Source organism: Canis lupus, chromosome 9, assembly GCF_003254725.2.
Source record: "Canis lupus dingo isolate Sandy chromosome 9, ASM325472v2, whole genome shotgun sequence".
Taxonomy (NCBI): domain Eukaryota; kingdom Metazoa; phylum Chordata; class Mammalia; order Carnivora; family Canidae; genus Canis; species Canis lupus.
Window position 1 is genome coordinate 40035853 of NC_064251.1, and position 6854 is coordinate 40042706.

Sequence of the window (6854 nt, forward strand, 5' to 3'; positions counted from 1 at the left end):
TAATTAATTGACGGTTTGGGGCAGGTTGCTAAAAAGTTGCTGTTGAATTTGGTGTGGGCAGGACTCTAAAAGATCTGAAGAAAAAGAAACCTCATACAAGGAGGTTTGTGTACATTGATTGCCTTGCAAGGAATGAAAACCAGAAATCTCTTAGGGGACATTCATGTGGTCTCCATTACGTGTGATCTCGAGAAGCCAATTCACCTTTCTGAACTTCATTTTTCTTGGCTTTAAAATAAGTATAATAGTTCCTGCCTTGAAGAGTGTTATGAGGAGCAAAGGAGCCACATGAGGTCCCTTTCCTATCTTTTGTTCGCTTCTGGATGATCCCCTGGACTTCTTCCTGTCATGACTGCTTTTCCCCCATCGAGTGTTTCCGGGGACTTCATCTAAGTTTGCAGTTGAGCTAAATGGATTCTGATTAGAGTTTAAGGCATGGACCTTCTCGAAGAGTGACATCGTTAATGAGGGAAAGCCCTTTCGAAGAATGTGTGGGGTGATGCCCAGCGTGGTGACAGTCTGAGCTGGAGACCCTCCATGGTGCTCCGCTGGTCACAGTTCCCGTGAGCCAGGGAAGGGTGTGTTTATTCTTGTTGAGGTGTCACCTGGCCGCCCTTATACTCTCGCTGTGAAGCGCCGGTTTCTCCAACTGATCCACCTGGACCAACTCAGCTTCTTCCTGGAGCAGGAGAGTCAGGAGATAAGGAAGGAAGTTGAGGCTGGACAGGGGAGTTTGAGCACTGCTCAGCTCAGATCTCTTGGGCTCTGCCTCTTGCCCAGGACTTCCAAGGTAGGAGAGGCGTGGCTCCCCCACACCTGCACCCCTGAGGGGCTCCTGCGGGTCTTCCCAGGGATGGAGGTTCTGCCGGTGGCCAGGTTTGGCTGCTCGTTGGCGGCGCAGGAGTCTCCTAGCACCTGTCATTTGACATCTCATGCTTCCAAATCCTGGCTCACAGAATCCACGGAGCCCTCCAAAGGGATCAGCATGTGCATTCATCCCCATTCTGAGGACCTGACCCTGCCTCCACTGGTGCCCCTGCTGGCCACCCAGCGCTCAGCCCACTGACCTCAAGGCTCTGCCAATTGGTTCATCCCCCAACTCAGCCAAATTGGCCTGAGCTGGAGCCCCGAGGCCAAGAGATGGCTGCTCTTCTGCTGCCAGGAAGCCAGTACCATATGTGCCCTTAGATGCCTAGGGCCCAGCAGAGGTGCCCACGGAAGGTCTCTGTGTGTAGGGACAGGGCAGGGGTGCGGTAGAGGGAACAGGGGAGGCGGGAGACTGCGAAATCTCTTTTCTTTTGTATTGGCTTCTGCGTCATGGAAGAGTTAAGCAGACCTGGAGTCATCACTGATGAGTGTGAAATCTTGGCATGTTCTCTTAGCCGTCATGAGCCTGTTTCTCCATCTGTAAAGGGAGTGATGGTTGCATCATCTGTTTGTTGAGAATAATGTCAATAAGGTAATGTCTGTAAGGCATTTTTTCCCCATATGTGGCCTGTTCTTGTCAAAGAAGTAAGGGAAACATTGAAAAAGAGCAAGAGCTCTGCTATAAGCTACTGGTCTGAGAATGGGCAGTGCTGGACCACAGGAGTGACACTTGATTGTCCTTCCTGATAGGGCAGCAAGCTCCCTGTGTGTCTTGGGCCACCAGGTCTAAGATTAGCCTTCTTGGCTCCTGGCTGGCTGATCCTGACAGATTTTTTTGGAGTTAGAGTAGAGAATCCATTTTCCCTTTGATAAGACTGAGGCCTAGAGAGCAAACAACTCATCCAAGGCCACATAGCAGACCAGGAGCAAGGTGGAACAGATTCTCAGAGTCCTGAGTCCTAGGCACAGGGCCAGGTGTCATGTGGAACGTGCGGTGGTGAGCCTAGGATAGCCTGGCAGTGGTGCTGCTGGGCCATCCCGCCCTTTTCTCCCAGGCTGCACCATGAGTGGCTGCCCAGGGCCCTGGCTGCCATGGGCTTGGATAGGACTACCCTCTTCATACTGACACCCGGAGCAGCTCCTTGGGGGTTTCTCAGGGAATTAACCCTTCAAACACCATTACAGAAGGGAAGAGAAGCAGAGAGATTGGGCAGACAGAGGCAAGACCCAGAGCAACCTAGAGACATAGGGATTGATTCGTTCACTCATTTAGTTACCTGGGCCTAATATTCAGCCAGGAGGCAGCAGTATCCTGTTAAAATGCTGATATCCCCCCATCTCAGGGGCTAAGTAGTGACTTCCCAGAGTTCTGTGAGCATCACTGACAGCTGAGGATGGTCCTTCAGGATCTCCTGGATCCCGCCCCTTCCCCTCCTGCCATCATCCAAAAACTAAAAGGTTAATGCTTGGCCCACCAGGACCTCAGGCCCCTGCTCCAGTGCTGGTTGTTCAGTATTTTGATTATCACCCCTCTCATAGTTGCAGGCAAACACTTTGATCGAAATTCTTGGGTGGAATAGGAAGTATTCATCTGTGAAATGCTATCGTTCATTCATTCACTCACTCATTCATTCCGCAAAGGTTTATTGAGCACCCAGCATCTGCCAGGGAAAGGGTATGGATTCGGGACGCTGAACTGGGTAACATAAGGTCTCTGCTCACAGTCTCACAGGAGATGGGAGGCGGGGAGGAGAATGCACCAAGCGACTGAGGGAGGGAACATGGCAAGGGGACCATGCCGTGGGCTGACACCCCTGTTTGGAGAAACATGGAAGGAGACTGCGAGGCCCATGGATGGGACCTCTGAGTCCAGCTTGGAGCTGTCAAGGTTCTTCAGTTCTGTCCAGTTATCCACTAATGACTCACAAAGAAGAGATTAGGAAGGGGATGGAGGACAAGGAAGCTTAATTATCAAGCAGAGAAGTGAGGGAACATTGAGTGGCCCATGATAGGTCTGGGGGAAGGAGGACAGGGGAGGAAGGCAGGAGGCCTGGCCCACTCTCTCCTGAACCATCCAGGACCACTGCTGGGGGCGCTGTGGGTGGGGGGCTGTGCCAGGCTGAGCCTGAAGCCCCAGTGACCAGAGTGGAGTTCAGGGTCTGGGCAGTGGAGGAAGGTCAGGACAGCGGGGACTAAGGTGGGAAAGGGAGAGGAATGGGGGTGTGTGGGGGGTGGTAAGACAGACCTCATGTGCTCAGGTGTCTGCACATCATTCCCCACCAGCAGGTCCAGTGCCACCAGTGCAAGGAGTCAGGTCTGTGGGTTTTGTTGGCTGGAAACCCTGGCTTTGGCCTTTAATTGAGACTGCTCTTGTCCCAGCCTGGGCAGGACACTGGCCCTTCTGTCCCCTCTAGCCCCACCTATTCCCTGGTATCTGGGTCCCCACCGTACTCTGGTCTCCTGGGGGAGAAGGAATTTCACAAGGCCTCATTCAGAACAACTACAAGCCACATCTCCACTCCAGATACCAAGGTGTATGGTCTGTGTTACGTGTTCTTCGTGTTCTTCTCTGGAATAATCCCAGAGGTCTTGGGCCAGGCTGATGAGGCACTCCTTTCCCATGAGGCCCAGCAGGGAAATGGGGCTCAGAGAGGTGACTTGATTTGCTGAAGGCCTCAGAGGTAGTGTAGCAGAATTGGGGCTTGAACCCAGATCTCTCTGCTTCTCCCGAGCCTTCTCTTCAGAGCTTGCTACTGATTTGTCCATCAGGCCTAAGGCTGCAGATGAGGAGATTAACCTGAGCTCTTGGCCAACATGAGTGGCTAGACCTGACTCCTCACCCTGGGTCTTCCTCCTCCAGCCTCACTATATTCACCTTGTGAGGAACCTTCTGGGTCCCAGGACTGGTGTTCTGAGATGCCCGTGATGCACACAGAGTGATGTTCTATAGCCCTTCAGGAACTCTCTCTCCTAATTCCACAGCATCCTCTGTCTCTGTTACATGCCTATTGCCCTCTGGAGGCACAGGTCCCCAGGACAACTGTCATCTCATTATGTCAGCTTTGGGCACTTGAGACCCTGCTTACACAGACTTTCTGTCCCTTGAGCACATAGTCTATCCCACGTTTGCCTGCTCCACCTCCCCACCTTCTACCTTGCTCAGACCGTGGGGGTCCTTACAGCATGGTTCTTGCTGAGACAATCAGGGCAAGTGGGAAGACATGAAGGATGAGAGCGGTGGGATTTGAGGGCGCATGTTTGTTGCATCCTGGGTCGAGTTTCAGTCCCACTAGGAAATTTCTCTCTGAAGAAGACAAGGCTTTACATATTTCTAACTATTGTCCTAGGGAAGGAACGGAAGGTTGCTGTGTGTCTACAGTATACCAAGTGCTTTGTAGACATTCTCTTCTTTATTCTCACAACCATCCCATAAGTGAGTGTTTCAAGTCTGCAAATGAGGGAGCCAAGGTTTGGGAAAGGAAGGTGACTTATGTAAGCTCACCTAGTTGGTATGGGAGCTGGGATTTGAACAGTGAGCTCTTGGACTCCAAAAGCCATGTTTTCCCCTCCATTTGAGAGTGTTTGAGAAGCAACCTGGAAACTCAGGGTTTGGATGAGGTGGCCTTGAGACAAATGTACCATCATAACCATATATGGGACTGCCTGGGAGTCCTGTATATGTGACAAATGGCACATTTGCTGACCATCTTACAGGGTTTTCTGAAATATCTCCATATAGCCATATATGGGACTGCCTGGGAGTCCTGTATATGTGACAAATGGCACATTTGCTGACCATTTTACAGGGTTTTCTGAAATTTCACGTGCTCTCAATTAAGGTCCACACCACCAGTCCTCAGACCCTGTGTACCTGGTCCTCTGGTAAAAACACATCTCTTGTCCTTCTGCATTAACTCTTCTTGGTGTCTGGGTCTTGACTTCTGGCCTGGGTCTGTGAGGCTCAAGCCCCAGCTGGGAGTCTATGACCTCTCGTCTGGCACCATGGGGACCCGGTACACAGAGGTGCTGACAGTTTTCACAGAACCCCAGAGACAGATGCATTACTTGGCTCAATCACAGAACTCCAGAGGTATTAGCATCAGTTAACTCAATCATCTAGCCATACAGGTGATCAAAAATTATAAGCAACAACAACAACAAAATTACAAGCAGAAGAATGACTCAAACTCAACCTGCTCATAATGACAATGCTTATATTAAGAGCAACCCTAGGAAGTGGAGTACTCCAGAGGTGGATCCCAAGAGGCAGCTGCTTCTCCTCCTCTAGTCAACAGGCTCCAGGTATCCAAGATAGAAAGTGGCCAGTACAGCACCTTGGACCTTCCAGAAGGATCTAGAATCTCCCTAGGTTGTCCAGGTTTAGGATATCTTACTAGCTTATGTAGAATCATTTCCATTTGCCTTAAATTCTGCCCCTACTTCCATCCTAGCAGCAAATCTGAGATGCCTTCCCTCAGCAGATGGCAGGTCCTTTGAGCTTAGGATGCTGGCTGAAAGTCTTCTCTTTGTCTTTTCTGCTTCATTGAGCTTGGAATGCCAGGGCAGGAGCACAGGGTTGAAAGGGCTGTTCCTTCTTTTTTCCTTTCTTCTCCTTTCTGAGACCTTGTTTGGGGTTCTGACACCCTGAGTGCTTGGTTGGGGTGGGGTGACAATTGAGGCTCCTGTGTTCTGTTTGCTTGTTTGCCTGAAGACCCTGGGCTGGTGTGGGTGTTATGGGCCATGGGGATGGTGGTGGTGGGAAAGTAGGAGGGAAAGAGGGGATGTGTGATGTCTGTAAAAGCCGGACATGCCTTCTCTACCTGCAGTGGCTCAGCCTGGGGTGTGCCTGTGAGCCATTCTCTTCACAGCAGCCAGAGGGAGCTGTCCCAACTCCCAACCTGATCATGTCACTTTGTTCAAATCCTTCAAAGGCTCCCCGTCTCCCATCAGACTGAACTCAGATGAAGGTCTTCAAGGCCCTTGGTGATTGAATGGAATGAAAAAGGCACGAGCCTGAGAACTCCCCCAATCTCCTCTCTCTGCCCCGCCATCTCCTCCCACCTCCTGTCTTCTCCCCTTGACGGAGTCCTCAGTAATTCTTCAGGACCCCACACACCATCTTCCCTGGGATGCCCTCCAAGCTCTCTGAAGCTCAGGTGGGTGCCTGTCACCCTCTCTAATGGTGACACGTTCATCCACTGAGTGTTGCCTCATGTATCACACTGTAGATGCTGAACTTAAAGAAAGCAGGGATACACCTTACTCAGAACAGTAGCCCTAGTGCCTAGCCTCTTGCTACTCAAAGTGTGGTCCATGGACCGGCAGCACCAGCATCATCCAAGACCTTGTAGAAATGCACAGTCTCAGGCCCCATCCCGGAACTACATTTACACACTGTCCACATTTAAAGAAGATACAGGTGATTTGTGCGCACATTAAAATTTGAAAAGCTGAGCTAGCCAGGTGTTTGGCCCAGAGTAGACGCCCAGTCACTATTTCTTGAATAAATGCAGACATGCATGAAGTCTGCCGTGAGTGACACGACGACTGCAAGCTTCGGCCTGCGACAACCCCGTGGACCCTGGAATGGCTTGGTGTGAGGAGATTCAGGGAGAGGGTGCAGCACCAGCACTCTGATACTGCCTGCCCAGCTCACACACTTTAAAATACATTGTGTTGTTGAGGGGCATCTGCCTTCGGCTCAGGTCATGATCTCAGGGCTCTGCATTGCTCAGTGGGGAGTCTGTTTCTCCCTCTCCCTCTGCTCCTCCCCACTGCTTGTGCTCTCTCTCTCTCTCTCTCTCTCAAATAAATAGATGAAATCTTTAAAAAAAATACATCGTTTTGTTGGAACCTTATGACAGGTGAATCATCATCCCTTGTTCGTAGATGTGGATATGGAGTCGAGAGATTCATTATGGACCACATGTTTGTGTCTCCAACAAATTCATATATTGAAACCCTAATCCCCAGTGTGATGATATGAA